Source organism: Phalangium opilio, unplaced genomic scaffold (assembly GCF_054372755.1).
Source record: "Phalangium opilio isolate 3A_F unplaced genomic scaffold, DU_Popi_V2 ptg000054l_1, whole genome shotgun sequence".
NCBI classification, from domain to species: Eukaryota; Metazoa; Arthropoda; class Arachnida; order Opiliones; family Phalangiidae; genus Phalangium; species Phalangium opilio.
In genome coordinates this window covers 1460622-1479124 of record NW_028324173.1, presented here as the reverse complement: position 1 = coordinate 1479124, position 18503 = coordinate 1460622, and the positions used below count along the sequence as shown (strand labels likewise).

General features: G+C 42.2%; 16 non-coding genes across 16 annotated transcripts; all 16 read right to left on the bottom strand.

Annotated features, from left to right (window-relative positions):
- Positions 1-2591: 2591 nt before the first annotated feature.
- TRNAE-CUC (transfer RNA glutamic acid (anticodon CUC)) lies at positions 2592-2663 on the bottom strand. Its single transcript has one exon. It is a non-coding gene; the product is annotated as a tRNA-Glu (tRNA).
- A 200-nt stretch (positions 2664-2863) lies between these two features.
- Positions 2864-2935, bottom strand: TRNAE-UUC (transfer RNA glutamic acid (anticodon UUC)). Its single transcript has one exon. It is a non-coding gene; the product is annotated as a tRNA-Glu (tRNA).
- Positions 2936-8290: 5355 nt separating this feature from the next.
- Positions 8291-8362, bottom strand: TRNAE-CUC (transfer RNA glutamic acid (anticodon CUC)). Its single transcript has one exon. It is a non-coding gene; the product is annotated as a tRNA-Glu (tRNA).
- An 831-nt stretch (positions 8363-9193) lies between these two features.
- TRNAE-CUC (transfer RNA glutamic acid (anticodon CUC)) lies at positions 9194-9265 on the bottom strand. Its single transcript has one exon. It is a non-coding gene; the product is annotated as a tRNA-Glu (tRNA).
- Positions 9266-10096: 831 nt separating this feature from the next.
- TRNAE-CUC (transfer RNA glutamic acid (anticodon CUC)) lies at positions 10097-10168 on the bottom strand. The gene has a single exon. It is a non-coding gene; the product is annotated as a tRNA-Glu (tRNA).
- A 380-nt stretch (positions 10169-10548) lies between these two features.
- Positions 10549-10620, bottom strand: TRNAE-CUC (transfer RNA glutamic acid (anticodon CUC)). Its single transcript has one exon. It is a non-coding gene; the product is annotated as a tRNA-Glu (tRNA).
- Positions 10621-11452: 832 nt separating this feature from the next.
- Positions 11453-11524, bottom strand: TRNAE-CUC (transfer RNA glutamic acid (anticodon CUC)). The gene has a single exon. It is a non-coding gene; the product is annotated as a tRNA-Glu (tRNA).
- A 1283-nt stretch (positions 11525-12807) lies between these two features.
- TRNAE-CUC (transfer RNA glutamic acid (anticodon CUC)) lies at positions 12808-12879 on the bottom strand. Its single transcript has one exon. It is a non-coding gene; the product is annotated as a tRNA-Glu (tRNA).
- A 229-nt stretch (positions 12880-13108) lies between these two features.
- TRNAE-CUC (transfer RNA glutamic acid (anticodon CUC)) lies at positions 13109-13180 on the bottom strand. Its single transcript has one exon. It is a non-coding gene; the product is annotated as a tRNA-Glu (tRNA).
- A 1283-nt stretch (positions 13181-14463) lies between these two features.
- On the bottom strand, positions 14464-14544 carry TRNAE-CUC (transfer RNA glutamic acid (anticodon CUC)). Its single transcript has one exon. It is a non-coding gene; the product is annotated as a tRNA-Glu (tRNA).
- Positions 14545-14764: 220 nt separating this feature from the next.
- On the bottom strand, positions 14765-14836 carry TRNAE-CUC (transfer RNA glutamic acid (anticodon CUC)). Its single transcript has one exon. It is a non-coding gene; the product is annotated as a tRNA-Glu (tRNA).
- An 805-nt stretch (positions 14837-15641) lies between these two features.
- On the bottom strand, positions 15642-15713 carry TRNAR-UCU (transfer RNA arginine (anticodon UCU)). The gene has a single exon. It is a non-coding gene; the product is annotated as a tRNA-Arg (tRNA).
- A 200-nt stretch (positions 15714-15913) lies between these two features.
- TRNAE-UUC (transfer RNA glutamic acid (anticodon UUC)) lies at positions 15914-15985 on the bottom strand. The gene has a single exon. It is a non-coding gene; the product is annotated as a tRNA-Glu (tRNA).
- A 957-nt stretch (positions 15986-16942) lies between these two features.
- On the bottom strand, positions 16943-17014 carry TRNAE-CUC (transfer RNA glutamic acid (anticodon CUC)). Its single transcript has one exon. It is a non-coding gene; the product is annotated as a tRNA-Glu (tRNA).
- A 200-nt stretch (positions 17015-17214) lies between these two features.
- Positions 17215-17286, bottom strand: TRNAE-UUC (transfer RNA glutamic acid (anticodon UUC)). Its single transcript has one exon. It is a non-coding gene; the product is annotated as a tRNA-Glu (tRNA).
- An 806-nt stretch (positions 17287-18092) lies between these two features.
- TRNAE-UUC (transfer RNA glutamic acid (anticodon UUC)) lies at positions 18093-18164 on the bottom strand. The gene has a single exon. It is a non-coding gene; the product is annotated as a tRNA-Glu (tRNA).
- Between the last annotated feature and the right edge of the window lie 339 nt (positions 18165-18503).

The following is an 18503-nucleotide window of genomic DNA, read 5'->3' as shown; positions in this document are numbered from 1 at the left end:
CCACAAGTACCTACAAGCACCCACAAGTACCCACAAGCACCCACAAGTACCCACAAGCACCCACAAGTACCTACAAGTACCCACAAGAACCCACAAGCACCTACAAGCACCCACAAGTACCCACAAGCACCCACAAGTACCTACAAGTACCCACAAGTACCTACAAGCACCCACAAGTACCCACAAGCACCTACAAGCACCTACAAGTACCCATAAGCACCTACAAGTACCCATAAGCACCTACAAGTACCCATAAGCACCAACAAGTACCGACAAGCACCCACAAGCACCCAAAAGTACCTACAAGCACCCACAAGGTAATCAAGTTTAAGTAGCTTTAACCTAAGCAGAGAAAAGATAAAATGTCCATTAAGCTAGCTATTTGTTCTAAGAATTTGACTATAACCGCGGTAAAACGACCAAACTCGCTTCATACACTACATAACTCATGCTAAAAAGTCGCAGGTTCCATAGTTTCAGGGTAAACCACGTAAGTCGGAGCATGTAATTAAAACTATGAAAAACAGTACTTAAACTTAAATTTTCTTGATGAAAAAAATAGGCGCCAACTATGGATATGGGGCTTTCATTTAAGACCGTTTTCAAATCTATCTGACGTATGGTTATTTTTGTAAGGGTATGGACAAAATTTGTAACTTTGGAAAATTTCCCATGTTATTTCTATGGGAAATTTCCAGTTTTTCGTCAAAATCTGTGATTAATTTTATGGAAATGAAAACCACCCTTAGCAACTTTATTTTTTATAAAATAAACGAATTAATGGATCTCTTTGAAATTTTAACCACATATTAAGGGTCCAAATTGCAGTTCAGTGGATTTTTTTCGAACCAATTAGTACAATACAAAAAAAACTACATCCAAACAAAAAACCCTCCTTATACATTAAGAGCAGTATGAAGTCTTATCTATGAGAGCTACCGCTCTCATAGAATTTCTGTAAAAACCACAGTACTTAATTCCACATTAAAACAGTTATATCTGTAAATAATGCAGATTTTCAAAACCGATCTACACAGTTATTTCTGTAAAAACCACAGACCATTTTTTCAGATCAAAACAGTTTTTCTGTAAGAATTACAGATTTTCAATACAGATCAAAACTGTTGCAATCACAGTTGTTTCTGTAAAAACTACAGAATATGGTTACAGTTTTATCTTGTAAAATTGACATAAAAACTTCTGTTTTGGAGAAAAACGAATAACCTATAATTATTACAGAACCGTTCTGAAAATCGAGAAAACCGTTGTTGCTGTTATTTTTACTGATATTTTCTGGCATCACGTGCTGCCAGAAGTTTTCTGTTTTTTTCACTGAACATATTTTTCTCAGTGTTGAAAAGCGGTACAAAAGCACTCGCTCCGATACCGGGAGTCGAACCCGAGCCTTCTGGATGAGAGCCAGATATCCTAGCCACTAGACCATATCTGACTGGTCGGAACAATCCAAAATATTATTCCTATAAATGTGTCTTTAAGTTTATTCATCAAAAGCGGTACAAAAGCACTCACTCCGATATCGGGAATCGAACCCGCCCTTCTGCCTGACAGCCAGATATCCTAGCCTATAGACAATATAGGACTTGCTTAATCAAGTCTTAATTCTATTCATAAACCAATATCCTTAAGTCTATTCTTGAAAAGCGGTACAAAAGCACTCGCTCCGATACCGGGAATCGAGCCCGGTCCTTCTGGGTGAGAGCCAGATATCCTAGCCACTAGACCATATCTCACTGGTCGGAACAACCCAAAATATTATTCCCATAAATGTGTCTTTAAGTTTATTCATCAAAAGCGGTACAAAAGCACTCACTCCGATACTGGGAATCGAACCCGCCCTTCTGCGTGACAGCCAGATATCCTAGCCACTAGACCATATCGGACTTGTTTAATCAAGTCTTAATTCTATTCATAAACCAATATCCTTAAGTCTATTCTTGAAAAGCGGTACAAAAGCACTCGCTCCGATACCAGGAATCGAACCCGTTCCTTCTGGGTGAGAGCCAGATATCCAAGCCACTAGACCATATCGGACTTGCTTAAACAAGTCTTAATTCTATTCATAAACCTATATCCTTAAGTCTATTCTTGAAAAGCGGTACAAAAGCACTCGCTCCGATACCGGGAATCGAACCCGCCCTTCTGCCTGACAGCCAGATATCCTAGCCATCCTAGCCACTAGAGCATATAGGACTTGCTTAATCAAGTCTTAATTCTATTCATAAACCAATATCCTTAAGTCTATTCTTGAAAAGCGGTACAAAAGCACTCGCTCCGATACCGGGAATCGAACCCGGTCCTTCTGGGTGAGAGCCAGATATCCTAGCCACTAGACCATATCTCACTAGTCGGAACAACCCAAAATATTATTCCCATAAATGTGTCTTTAAGTTTATTCATCAAAAGCGGTACAAAAGCACTCACTCCGATACCGGGAATCGAACCCGCCCTTTTGCGTGACAGTCAGATATCCTAGCCACTAAAGCATATCGGACTTGCTTAACCAAGTCTTAATTCAATTCATAAACCAATATCCTTAACTCTATTCTTGAAAAGCGGTACAATAGCACTCGCTCCGATACCGGGAATAGAACCCGGGCCTTCTGGGTGAGAGCCAGATATCCTAGCCACTAGACCATATCGGACTTGCTTAAACAAGTCTTAATTCTATTCATAAACCTATGTCCTTAAGTCTATTCTTGAAAAGCGGTACAAAACCACGTGCTCCGATACCGGGAATCGAACCCGGGCCTTCTGGGTGAAAGTCAGGTATCCTAGAGACTAGACCATATCGTCCTTGATCAACCAAGTCTTCTATTCTTGAAAAGCGGTACAAAAGCACTCGCTCCGATACCGGGAATCGAACCCGGGCCTTCTGGGTGAAAGCCAGATATCCTAGCCACTAGACCATATCGGACTTCTTCAACCAAGTCTTAATTCTATTCATAAACCTATATCCTTAAGTCTATTCTTGAAAAGCGGTACAAAAGCACTCGCTCCGATACCGGGAGTCGAACCCGAGCCTTCTGGATGAGAGCCAGATATCCTAGCCACTAGACCATATCTGACTGGTCGGAACAATCCAAAATATTATTCCTATAAATGTGTCTTTAAGTTTATTCATCAAAAGCGGTACAAAAGCACTCACTCCGATATCGGGAATCGAACCCGCCCTTCTGCCTGACAGCCAGATATCCTAGCCTATAGACAATATAGGACTTGCTTAATCAAGTCTTAATTCTATTAATCAAAAATGTCTTGATTAGAATCAAGACCTAAAAAGTATCGATAAGACTGAGGTTATCACTTGTCTGAATGATCAGATATTAATTTTTCTTTTTAATTGAAACTTAAATGCATGCTTAAGAAAAAACAACGTTCCATTACCGTTTTCCGTTGAAATAAATTATTTTACTGGTAATCAATTTCAAAAATTTACTTATCTCGGCTTTTCGACCACAATTCCATTCCCCGAAAACATTTTATCATTACATTAATTACTTTTGGGAGAGTACGTGTATGGTTTTGCGTTTTAAAAGGCTCCTAAAGACGTTACATCCCCATTTGTGACCGGCACGCTTCGCAGCGGAACATTTTAATTATTCTAAAACCAATGGCGCCAAATTCAATAGGGACAGTAAGATTTTTACTCGCGGTTTTGCAAAATGATGTAATATCAAGTGTACTTTAGTCAACCGTCGTATTGTTCTTTCTCATAGTTCAGGGCATGATCAGTGTTACTGCCCAATTTCTCTCTCTAGTTTCTAACAATGGTTAGAGACTATTTGATATGGCACGGCACAACATTATATACATTTGAAAATTCTAAGTAGCACAAAAGGAAAAAGAATCCATTTTTTTATATTTTGGTTTGAAATAAATAAATTCATGATAGTAGTTATAACGAACAGAAAGTCAAGGGAATGGCACCGGTAATGAGCAGCAGAAAGAGAGGAAAGTTTGCTTCAAGTTAGCAGAAGGACATAGTAGTGAAAATAGTAATCTAGAATATTGTTCATTCAAACCTTATTATATCATGAAAAATTCAAGTGAGCAGGCGGCACTATCTAGAAAGATTGATTTTGGCAGATAACAACGAAAAAATTATGTTCTACACACACTGGGACTATGGGAGAGTTTCAGGGCCGCAGGTCGCACATGATGAAATTTCAACTCCAGATTACATCATTTCTCTCTGGTCGTACTAGTAGCAGGTTAAGCTATAGTTTGCTCAGGTCCAGTTGGTCTCGAAAGGGTTATATAGTGCTTGCAACTTTTAAAAGGTTGTTATCATGGCTAAACAGACCGCTATTACAGTTTTTTCTTCTTTTATAGGCTATTTTGACACGTTATCTCCGAAAAGTAATAAATGTAATGATAAAATGTTTTCGGGGAATGGAATTGTGGTCGAAAAGCCGAGATAAGTAAATTTTTGAAATTGATTACCAGTAAAATAATTTATTTCAACGGAAAACGGTAATGGAACGTTGTTTTTTCTTAAGCATGCATTTAAGTTTCAATTAAAAAGAAAAATTAATATCTGATCATTCAGACAAGTGATAACCTCAGTCTTATCGATACTTTTTAGGTCTTGATTCTAATCAAGACATTTTTGATTAATATCTGTTCCTTCAGTCTTCATTTTAATTAAGAATGTTAAGAAACTGTTTTACATTTTCAAAATCTGCACTAAGCAGAAACATATATAAAGGGGATCATAACTTTAGCTCAATCAGACATTTATTTATAATGATACTTCAAAAATAAAACGTAAATCATTAAAAGTGTGCATTCTTATTGGAATTAGAATAATACATTTTTTACAATCATTTATTGAAACGCGAGGCGCCCCCCCTAAAAATTCCACCTACAAGAACCTACAAGCACCCGGGCAAAGCATCTACCCAAAAGTACCCACAAGTACCTACAAGCACCCACAAGTACCCACAAGTACCTACAAGCACCCACAAGTACCCACAAGTACCTACAAGCACCCACAAGTACCTACTAGTACCCACAAGTACCTACTAGTACCCACAAGTACCTACTAGTACCCACACGCACCTACAAGCACCCACAAGTACCTACAAGCACCCACAAGTACCTACAAGCACCCACAAGTACCTACAAGTACCCACAAGTACCTACAAGACCCACAAGTACCTACAAGCACCCACAAGTACCTACAAGCACCCACAAGTACCTACAAATACCCACAATACCTACAAGCACCCCAATACCTACAAGCACCCACAATTACCCATAAGTACCTACAAGCACCCACAAGCACTCACAAGTACCTACAAGCACTCACAAGTACCTACAAGCACTCACAAGTACCTACAAGCACTCACAAGTACCTACAAGCACTCACAAGTACCTACAAGCACTCACAAGTACCTACAAGCACTCACAAGTACCTACAGGCACTCACAAGTACCTACAAGCACTCACAAGTACCTACAAGCACTCACAAGTACCTACAAGCACTCACAAGTACCTACAAGCACTCACAAGTACCCACAAGTACCAACATGAACCCACAAGTACCTACAAGTACCCACAAGTACCAACATGCACCCACAAGTACCTACAAGCACCCACAAGCACCCACAAGTACCTACAAGCACCCACAAGTACCTACATGCACCCACAAGTACCTACAAGCACCCACAAGCACCTACAAGCACCCACAAGTACCTACAAGCACCCACAAGTACCTACAAGCACCCACAAGTACCTACAAGCACCCACAAGTACCTACAAGCACCCACAAGTACCTACAAGCACCTACAAGTACCTACAAGCACCCACAAGTACCTACAAGCACCCACAAGTACCTACAAGCACCCACAAGTACCTACAAGCACCCACAAGTACCTACAAGCACCCACAAGTACCTACAAGCACCCACAAGTACCTACAAGCACCCACAAGTACCTACAAGCATCCACAAGTACCTACAAGCACCCACAAGTACCTACAAGCACCCACAAGTACCTACAAGCACCCACAAGTACCAACAAACACCCAGAAGTACCTACAAACACCCACAAGCACCCACAAGTACCTACAAGTACCCACAAGCACACACAAGTACCCACAAGTACCAACAAACACCCACAAGTACCTACAAGCATCCACAAGTACCTACAAGCACCCACAAGTACCTACAAGCACCCACAAGTACCTACAAGCACCCACAAGTACCAACAAACACCCAGAAGTACCTACAAACACCCACAAGCACCCACAAGTACCTACAAGTACCCACAAGCACACACAAGTACCCACAAGTACCAACAAACACCCAGAAGTACCTACAAACACCCACAAGCACCCACAAGTACCTACAAGTACCCACAAGCACCCACAAGTACCTACAAGTACCCACAAGCACCCACAAGTACCTACAAGTACCCACAAGAACCCACAAGTACCTACAAGCACCCACAAGTACCCACAAGCACCCACAAGTACCCACAAGCACCCACAAGTACCTACAAGTACCCACAAGAACCCACAAGCACCTACAAGCACCCACAAGTACCCACAAGCACCCACAAGTACCTACAAGTACCCACAAGTACCTACAAGCACCCACAAGTACCCACAAGCACCTACAAGCACCTACAAGTACCCATAAGCACCTACAAGTACCCATAAGCACCTACAAGTACCCATAAGCACCAACAAGTACCGACAAGCACCCACAAGCACCCAAAAGTACCTACAAGCACCCACAAGGTAATCAAGTTTAAGTAGCTTTAACCTAAGCAGAGAAAAGATAAAATGTCCATTAAGCTAGCTATTTGTTCTAAGAATTTGACTATAACCGCGGTAAAACGACCAAACTCGCTTCATACACTACATAACTCATGCTAAAAAGTCGCAGGTTCCATAGTTTCAGGGTAAACCACGTAAGTCGGAGCATGTAATTAAAACTATGAAAAACAGTACTTAAACTTAAATTTTCTTGATGAAAAAAAATAGGCGCCAACTATGGATATGGGGCTTTCATTTAAGACCGTTTTCAAATCTATCTGACGTATGGTTATTTTTGTAAGGGTATGGACAAAATTTGTAACTTTGGAAAATTTCCCATGTTATTTCTATGGGAAATTTCCAGTTTTTCGTCAAAATCTGTGATTAATTTTATGGAAATGAAAACCACCCTTAGCAACTTTATTTTTTATAAAATAAACGAATTAATGGATCTCTTTGAAATTTTAACCACATATTAAGGGTCCAAATTGCAGTTCAGTGGATTTTTTTCGAACCAATTAGTACAATACAAAAAAAACTACATCCAAACAAAAAACCCTCCTTATACATTAAGAGCAGTATGAAGTCTTATCTATGAGAGCGGTACAATACAAAAAAAACTACATCCAAACAAAAAACCCTCCTTATACATTAAGAGCAGTATGAAGTCTTATCTATGAGAGCTACCGCTCTCATAGAATTCATAAACCAATATCCTTAAGTCTATTCTTGAAAAGCGGTACAAAAGCACTCGCTCCGATACCGGGAATCGAGCCCGGTCCTTCTGGGTGAGAGCCAGATATCCTAGCCACTAGACCATATCTCACTAGTCGGAACAACCCAAAATATTATTCCCATAAATGTGTCTTTAAGTTTATTCATCAAAAGCGGTACAAAAGCACTCACTCCGATACTGGGAATCGAACCCGCCCTTCTGCGTGACAGCCAGATATCCTAGCCACTAGACCATATCGGACTTGTTTAATCAAGTCTTAATTCTATTCATAAACCAATATCCTTAAGTCTATTCTTGAAAAGCGGTACAAAAGCACTCGCTCCGATACCAGGAATCGAACCCGGTCCTTCTGGGTGAGAGCCAGATATCCAAGCCACTAGACCATATCGGACTTGCTTAAACAAGTCTTAATTCTATTCATAAACCTATATCCTTAAGTCTATTCTTGAAAAGCGGTACAACAGCACTCGCTCCGATACCGGGAATCGAACACGGGCCTTCTGGGTGAAAGCCAGATATCCTAGCCACTAGACCATATCTCACTGGTCGGAACAACCCAAAATATTATTCCCATAAATGTGTCTTTAAGTTTATTCATCAAAAGCGGTACAAAAGCACTCACTCCGATACCGGAAATCGAACCCGCCCTTTTGCGTGACAGCCAGATATCCTAGCCACTAGACCATATCGGACTTGCTTAACCAAGTCTTAATTCTATTCATAAACCAATATCATTAAGTCTATTCTTGAAAAGCGGTACAAAAGCACTCGCTCCGATACCGGGAATCGAACCCGGGCCCTCTGAGTGAGAGCCAGATATCCTAGCCACTAGACCATATCTGACTGGTCGGAACAATCCAAAATATAATTCCTATAAATGTGTCTTTAAATTTACTCATCAAAAGCGGTACAAAAGCACTCACTCCGATATCGGGAATCGAACCCGCCCTTCTGCCTGACAGCCAGATATCCTAGCCACTAGACCATATCGGACTTGCTTAACCAAGTCTTAATTCTATTCATAAACCAATATCCTTAAGTCTATTCTTGAAAAGCGGTACAAAAGCACTCGCTCCGATACCAGGAATCGAACCCGGTCCTTCTGGGTGAGAGCCAGATATCCAAGCCACTAGACCATATCGGACTTGCTTAAACAAGTCTTAATTCTATTCATAAACCTATATCCTTAAGTCTATTCTTGAAAAGCGGTACAAAAGCACTCGCTCCGATACCGGGAATCGAACCCGCCCTTCTGCCTGACAGCCAGATATCCTAGCCACTAGAGCATATAGGACTTGCTTAATCAAGTCTTAATTCTATTCATAAACCAATATCCTTAAGTCTATTCTTGAAAAGCGGTACAAAAGCACTCGCTCCGATACCGGGAATCGAACCCGGTCCTTCTGGGTGAGAGCCAGATATCCTAGCCACTAGACCATAACTCACTAGTCGGAACAACCCAAAATATTATTCCCATAAATGTGTCTTTAAGTTTATTCATCAAAAGCGGTACAAAAGCACTCACTCCGATACCGGGAATCGAACCCGCCCTTTTGCGTGACAGTCAGATATCCTAGCCACTAGAGCATATCGGACTTGCTTAACCAAGTCTTAATTCAATTCATAAACCAATATCCTTAAGTCTATTCTTGAAAAGCGGTACAATAGCACTCGCTCCGATACCGGGAATAGAACCCGGGCCTTCTGGGTGAGAGCCAGATATCCTAGCCACTAGACTATATCGGACTCTCTTAAACAAGTCTTAATTCTATTCATAAACCTATGTCCTTAAGTCTATTCTTGAAAAGCGGTACAAAACCACGTGCTCCGATACCGGGAGTCGAACCCGAGCCTTCTGGATGAGAGCCAGATATCCTAGCCACTAGACCATATCTGACTGGTCGGAACAATCCAAAATATTATTCCTATAAATGTGTCTTTAAGTTTATTCATCAAAAGCGGTACAAAAGCACTCACTCCGATATCGGGAATCGAACCCGCCCTTCTGCCTGACAGCCAGATATCCTAGCCTATAGACAATATAGGACTTGCTTAATCAAGTCTTAATTCTATTCATAAACCAATATCCTAAAGTCTATTCTTGAAAAGCGGTACAAAAGCACTCGCTCCGATACCGGGAATCGAGCCCGGTCCTTCTGGGTGAGAGCCAGATATCCTAGCCACTAGACCATATCTCACTAGTCGGAACAACCCAAAATATTATTCCCATAAATGTGTCTTTAAGTTTATTCATCAAAAGCGGTACAAAAGCACTCACTCCGATACTGGGAATCGAACCCGCCCTTCTGCGTGACAGCCAGATATCCTACCCACTAGACCATATCGGACTTGCTTAAACAAGTCTTAATTCTATTCATAAACCTATATCCTTAAGTCTATTCTTGAAAAGCGGTACAAAAGCACTCGCTCCGATACCGGGAATCGAACCCGCCCTTCTGCCTGACAGCCAGATATCCTAGCCACTAGAGCATATAGGACTTGCTTAATCAAGTCTTAATTCTATTCATAAACCAATATCCTTAAGTCTATTCTTGAAAAGCGGTACAAAAGCACTCGATCCGATACCAGGAATCGAACCCGGTCCTTCTGGGTGAGAGCCAGATATCCAAACCACTAGACCATATCGGACTTGCTTAAACAAGTCTTAATTCTATTCATAAACCTATATCCTTAAGTCTATTCTTGAAAAGCGGTACAAAAGCACTCGCTCCGATACCGGGAATCGAACACGGGCCTTCTGGGTGAAAGCCAGATATCCTAGCCACTAGACCATATCTCACTGGTCGGAACAACCCAAAATATTATTCCCATAAATGTGTCTTTATTTTTATTCATCAAAAGCGGTACAAAAGCACTCACTCCGATACCGGAAATCGAACCCGCCCTTTTGCGTGACAGCCAGATATCCTAGCCACTAGACCATATCGGACTTGCTTAACCAAGTCTTAATTCTATTCATAAACCAATATCCTTAAGTCTATTCTTGAAAAGCGGTACAAAAGCACTCGCTCCGATACCGGGAATCGAACCCGGGCCTTCTGAGTGAGAGCCAGATATCCTAGCCACTAGACCATATCTGACTGGTCGGAACAATCCAAAATATAATTCCTATAAATGTGTCTTTAAGTTTACTCATCAAAAGCGGTACAAAAGCACTCACTCCGATATCGGGAATCGAACCCGCCCTTCTGCCTGACAGCCAGATATCCTAGCCACTAGAGCATATAGGACTTGCTTAATCAAGTCTTAATTCTATTCATAAACCAATATCCTTAAGTCTATTCTTGAAAAGCGGTACAAAAGCACTCGCTTCGATACCAGGAATCAAACCCGGTCCTTCTGGGTGAGAGCCAGATATCCAAGCCACTAGACCATATCGGACTTGCTTAAACAAGTCTTAATTCTATTCATAAACCTATATCCTTAAGTCTATTCTTGAAAAGCGGTACAAAAGCACTCGCTCCGATACCAGGAATCGAACCCGGTCCTTCTGGGTGAGAGCCAGATATCCAAGCCACTAGACCATATCGGACTTGCTTAAACAAGTCTTAATTCTATTCATAAACCTATATCCTTAAGTCTATTCTTGAAAAGCGGTACAAAAGCACTCGCTCCGATACCGGGAATCGAACACGGGCCTTCTGGGTGAAAGCCAGATATCCTAGCCACTAGACCATATCTCACTGGTCGGAACAACCCAAAATATTATTCCCATAAATGTGTCTTAAAGTTTATTCATCAAAAGCGGTACAAAAGCACTCACTCCGATACCGGAAATCGAACCCGCCCTTTTGCGTGACAGCCAGATATCCTAGCCACTAGACCATATCGGACTTGCTTAACCAAGTCTTAATTCTATTCATAAACCAATATCCTTAAGTCTATTCTTGAAAAGCGGTACAAAAGCACTCGCTCCGATACCGGGAATCGAACCCGGGCCTTCTGAGTGAGAGCCAGATATCCTAGCCACTAGACCATATCTGACTGGTCGGAACAATCCAAAATATAATTCCTATAAATGTGTCTTTAAGTTTACTCATCACAAGCGGTACAAAAGCACTCACTCCGATATCGGGAATCGAACCCGCCCTTCTGCCTGACAGCCAGATATCCTAGCCACTAGAGCATATTGGACTTGCTTAATCAAGCCTTAATTCTATTCATAAACCAATATCCATAAGTCTATTCTTGAAAAGCGGTACAAAAGCACTCGCTTCGATACCAGGAATCAAACCCGGTCCTTCTGGGTGAGAGCCAGATATCCAAGCCACTAGACCATATCGGACTTGCTTAAACAAGTCTTAATTCTATTCATAAACCTATATCCTTAAGTCTATTCTTGAAAAGCGGTACAAAAGCACTCGCTCCGATACCGGGAATCGAACACGGGCCTTCTGGGTGAAAGCCAGATATCCTAGCCACTAGACCATATCTCACTGGTCGGAACAACCCAAAATATTATTCCCATAAATGTGTCTTTAAGTTTATTCATCAAAAGCGGTACAAAAGCACTCACTCCGATACCGGAAATCGAACCCGCCCTTTTGCGTGACAGCCAGATATCCTAGCCACTAGACCATATCGGACTTGCTTAACCAAGTCTTAATTCTATTCATAAACCAATATCCTTAAGTCTATTCTTGAAAAGCGGTACAAAAGCACTCGCTCCGATACCGGGAATCGAACCCGGGCCTTCTGAGTGAGAGCCAGATATCCTAGCCACTAGTCCATATCTGACTGGTCGGAACAATCCAAAATATAATTCCTATAAATGTGTCTTTAAGTTTACTCATCAAAAGCGGTACAAAAGCACTCACTCCGATATCGGGAATCGAACCCGCCCTTCTGCCTGACAGCCAGATATCCTAGCCACTAGAGCATATAGGACTTGCTTAATCAAGTCTTAATTCTATTCATAAACCAATATCCTTAAGTCTATTCTTCAAAAGCGGTACAAAAGCACTCGCTCCGATACCGGGAATCGAACCCGGTCCTTCTGGGTGAGAGCCAGATATCCTAGCCACTAGACCATATCTCACCGGTCGGAACAACCCAAAATATTATTCTCATAAATGTGTCTTTAAGTTTATTCATCAAAAGCGGTACAAAAGCACTCACTCCGATACTGGGAATCGAACCCGCCCTTCTGCGTGACAGCCAGATATCCTATCCACTAGACCATATCGGACTTGCTTAACCAAGTCTTAATTCTATTCATAAACCAATATCCTTAAGTCTATTCTTGAAAAGCGGTACAAAAGCACTCTTTCCGATACCGGGAATCGAACCCGGGCCTTCTGAGTGAGAGCCAGATATCCTAGCCACTAGACCATAACTGACTGGTCGGAACAATCCTAAATATAATTCCTATAAATGTGTCTTTAAGTTTACTCATCAAAAGCGGTACAAAAGCACTCACTTTGATATCGGGAATCGAACCCGCCCTTCTGCCTGACAGCCAGATATCCTAGCCACTAGACCATATCGGACTTGCTTAACCAAGTCTTAATTCTATTCATAAACCAATATCCTTAAGTCTATTCTTGAAAAGCGGTACAAAAGCACTCGCTCCGACACCGGGAATCGAACCCGGGCCTTCTGGGTGAGAGCCAGATATCCTAGCCACTAGACCATATCTGACTGGTCGGAACAATCCAAAATATAATTCCTAAAAATGTGTCTTTAAGTTTACTCATCAAAAGCGGTACAAAAGCACTCACTCCGATATCGGGAATCGAACCCGCCCTTCTGCCTGACAGCCAGATATCCTAGCCTATAGACAATATAGGACTTGCTTAATCAAGTCTTAATTCTATTCATAAACCAATATCTTTAAGTCTATTCTTGAAAAGCGGTACAAAAGCACTCGCTCCGATACCGGGAATCGAGCACGGTCCTTCTGGGTGAGAGCCAGATATCCTAGCCACTAAACCATATCTCACTGGTCGGAACAACCCAAAATATTATTCCCATAAATGTGTCTTTAAGTTTATTCATCAAAAGCGGTACAAAAGCACTCACTCCGATACTGGGAATCGAACCCGCCCTTCTGCGTGACAGCCAGATATCCTAGCCACTAGACCATATCGGACTTGTTTAATCAAGTCTTAATTCTATTCATAAACCAATATCCTTAAGTCTATTCTTGAAAAGCGGTACAAAAGCACTCGCTCCGATACCAGGAATCGAACCCGGTCCTTCTGGGTGAGAGCCAGATATCCAAGCCACTAGACCATATCGGACTTGCTTAAACAAGTCTTAATTCTATTCATAAACCTATATCCTTAAGTCTATTCTTGAAAAGCGGTACAAAAGCACTCGCTCCGATACCGGGAATCGAACACGGGCCTTCTGGGTGAAAGCCAGATATCCTAGCCACTAGACCATATCTCACTGGTCGGAACAACCCAAAATATTATTCCCATAAATGTGTCTTTAAGTTTATTCATCAAAAGCGGTACAAAAGCACTCACTCCGATACCGGGAATCGAACCCGCCCTTTTGCGTGACAGCCAGATATCCTAGCCACTAGACCATATCGGACTTGCTTAACCAAGTCTTAATTCTATTCATAAACCAATATCCTTAAGTCTATTCTTGAAAAGCGGTACAAAAGCACTCGCTCCGATACCGGGAATCGAACCCGGGCCTTCTGAGTGAGAGCCAGATATCCTAGCCACTAGACCATATATGACTGGTCGGAACAACCCAAAATATAATTCCTATAAATGTGTCTTTAAGTTTACTCATCAAAAGGGGTACAAAAGCACTCACTCCGATATCGGGAATCGAACCCGCCCTTCTGCCTGACAGCAAGATATCCTAGCCACTAGAGCATATAGGACTTGCTTAATCAAGTCTTAATTCTATTCATAAACCAATATCCTTAAGTCTATTCTTGAAAAGCGGTACAAAAGCACTCGCTCCGATACCGGGAATCGAACCCGGTCCTTCTGGGTGAGAGCCAGATATCCTAACCACTAGACCATATCTCACTGGTCGGAACAACCCAAAATATTATTCCCATAAATGTGTCTTTAAGTTTATTCATCAAAAGCGGTACAAAAGCACTCACTCCGATACCGGGAATCGAACCCGCCCTTCTGCGTGACATCCAGATATCCTAGCCACTTGACCATATCGGACTTGCTTAACCAAGTCTTAATTCTATTCATAAACCAATATCCTTAAGTCTATTCTTGAAAAGCGGTACAAAAGCACTCGCTCCGATACCGTGAATCGAACCCGGGCCTTCTGGGTGAGAGCCAGATATCCTAGCCACTAGACCATATCGGACTTGCTTAAACAAGTCTTAATTCTATTCATAAACATATATCCTTAAGTCTGTCTTGAAAAGCGGTACAAAACCACGTGCTCCGATACCGGGAATCGAACCCGGGCCTTCTGGGTGAAATTCAGGTATCCTAGCGACTAGACCATATCGTCCTTGATCAACCAAGTCCTAATTCTATTCTTGAAAAGCGGTACAAAAGCACTCGCTCCGTTACCAGGAATCGAACCCGAGCCTTCTGGATGAGAGCCAGATATCCTAGCCACTAGACCATTTCTGACTGGTCGGACCAATCCAAAATATTATTCCTATAAATGTGTCTTTAAGTTTATTCATCAAAAGCGGTACAAAAGCACTCACTCCGATACCGGGAATCGAACCCGCCCTTCTGCGTGACATCCAGATATCCTAGCCACTAGACCATATCGGACTTGCTTAATCAAGTCTTAATTCTATTCATAAACCAATATCCTTAAGTCTATTCTTGAAAAGCGGTACAAAAGCACTCGCTCCGATACCGGGAATCGAACCCGGTCCTTCTGGGTGAGAGCCAGATATCCTAGCCACTAGACCATATCTCACTGGTCGGAACAACCCAAAATATTATTCCCATAAATGTGTCTTTAAGTTTATTCATCAAAAGCGGTACAAAAGCACTCACTCCGATACCGGGAATTGAACCCGCCCTTTTGCGTGACAGCCAGATATCCTAGCCACCAGAGCATATCGGACTTGCTTAACCAAGTCTTAATTCTATTCATAAACCAATATCCTTAAGTCTATTCTTGAAAAGCGGTACAATGGCACTCGCTCCGATACCGGGAATAGAACCCGGGCCTTCTGGGTAGAAGCCAGATATCCTAGCCACTAGACCATATCGGACTTGCTTAAACAAGTCTTAATTCTATTCATAAACCTATGTCCTTAAGTCTATTCTTGAAAAGCGGTACAAAACCACGTGCTCCGATACCGGGAATCGAACCCGGGAATTCTGGGTGAAAGTCAGGTATCCTAGAGACTAGACCATATCGTCCTTGATCAACCAAGTCTTCTATTCTTGAAAAGCGGTACAAAACCACTCGCTCCGATACCGGGAATCGAACCCGGGCCTTCTGGGTGAAAGCCAGATATCCTAGCCACTAGACCATATCGGACTTCTTCAACCAAGTCTTAATTCTATTCATAAACCTATATCCTTAAGTCTATTCTTGAAAAGCGGTACAAAAGCACTCGCTCCGATACCGTGAGTCGAACCCGAGCCTTCTGGATGAGAGCCAGATATCCTAGCCACTAGACCATATCTGACTGGTCGGAACAATCCAAAATATTATTCCTATAAATGTGTCTTTAAGTTTATTCATCAAAAGCGGTACAAAAGCACCCACTCCGATACCGGGAATAAAACCCGCCCTTCTGCGTGACATCCAGATATCCTAGCCAATAGACCATATCGGACTTGCTTAACCAAGTCTTAATTCTATTCATAAACCAATATCCTTAAGTCTATTCTTGAAAAGCGGTACAAAACCACGTGCTCCGATACCGGGAATCGAACCCGGGCCTTCTGGGTGAAATTCAGGTATCCTAGCGACTAGACCATCTCGTCCTTGATCAACCAAGTCCTAATTCTATTCTTGAAAAGCGGTACAAAAGCACTCGCTCCGATATCGGGAATCGAACCCGGGCCTTCTGGGTGAAAGCCAGATATCCTAGCCACTAGGCCATATCGGACTTCTTCAACCAAGTCTTAATTCTATTCATAAACCTATATCCTTAAGTCTATTCTTGAAAAGCGGTACAAAAGCACTCGCTCCGTTACCAGGAATCGAACCCGAGCCTTCTGGATGAGAGCCAGATATCCTAGCCACTAGACCATATCTGACTGGTCGGACCAATCCAAAATATTATTCCTATAAATGTGTCTTTAAGTTTATTCATCAAAAGCGGTACAAAAGCACTCACTCCGATACCGGGAATCGAACCCGCCCTTCTGCGTGACATCCAGATATCCTAGCCACTAGACCATATCGGACTTGCTTAATCAAGTCTTAATTCTATTCATAAACCAATATCCTTAAGTCTATTCTTGAAAAGCGGTACAAAAGCACTCGCTCCGATACCGGGAATCGAACCCGGTCCTTCTGGGTGAGAGCCAGATATCCTAGCCACTAGACCATATCGGACTTGCTTAAACAAGTCTTAATTCTATTCATAAACCTATGTCCTTAAGTCTATTCTTGAAAAGCGGTACAAAACCACGTGCTCCGATACCGGGAATCGAACCCGGGAATTCTGGGTGAAAGTCAGGTATCCGAGAGCCTAGACCATATCGTCCTTGATCAACCAAGTCTTCTATTCTTGAAAAGCGGTACAAAACCACTCGCTCCAATACCGGGAATCGAACCCGGGCCTTCTGGGTGAAAGCCAGATATCCTAGCCACTAGACCATATCGGACTTCTTCAACCAAGTCTTAATTCTATTCATAAACCTATATCCTTAAGTCTATTCTTGAAAAGCGGTACAAAAGCACTCGCTCCGATACCGGGAGTCGAACCCGAGCCTTCTGGATGAGAGCCAGATATCCTAGCCACTAGACCATATCTGACTGGTCGGAACAATCCAAAATATTATTCCTATAAATGTGTCTTTAAGTTTATTCATCAAAAGCGGTACAAAAGCACTCACTCCGATATCGGGAATCGAACCCGCCCTTCTGCCTGACAGCCAGATATCCTAGCCACTAGACAATATAGGACTTGCTTAATCAAGTCTTAATTCTATTCATAAACCAATATCCTTAAGTCTATTCTTGAAAAGCGGTACAAAAGCACTCGCTCCGATACCGGGAATCGAGCCCGGTCCTTCTGGATGAGAGCCAGATATCCTAGCCACTAGACCATATCTCACTGGTCGGAACAACCCAAAATATTATTCCCATAAATGTGTCTTTAAGTTTATTCATCAAAAGCGGTACAAAAGCACTCACTCCGATACCGGGAATCGAACCCGCCCTTCTGCGTGACATCCAGATATCCTAGCCAATAGACCATATCGGACTTGCTTAACCAAGTCTTAATTCTATTCATAAACCAATATCCTTAAGTCTATTCTTGAAAAGCGGTACAAAACCACGTGCTCCGATACCGGGAATCGAACCCGGGCCTTCTGGGTGAAATTCAGGTATCCTAGCGACTAGACCATCTCGTCCTTGATCAACCAAGTCCTAATTCTATTCTTGAAAAGCGGTACAAAAGCACTCGCTCCGATACCGGGAATCGAACCCGGGCCTTCTGGGTGAAAGCCAGATATCCTAGCCACTAGGCCATATCGGACTTCTTCAACCAAGTCTTAATTCTATTCATAAACCTATATCCTTAAGTCTATTCTTGAAAAGCGGTACAAAAGCACTCGCTCCGTTACCAGGAATCGAACCCGAGCCTTCTGGATGAGAGCCAGATATCCTAGCCACTAGACCATATCTGACTGGTCGGACCAATCCAAAATATTATTCCTATAAATGTGTCTTTAAGTTTATTCATCAAAAGCGGTACAAAAGCACTCACTCCGATACCGGGAATCGAACCCGCCCTTCTGCGTGACATCCAGATATCCTAGCCACTAGACCATATCGGACTTGCTTAATCAAGTCTTAATTCTATTCATAAACCAAT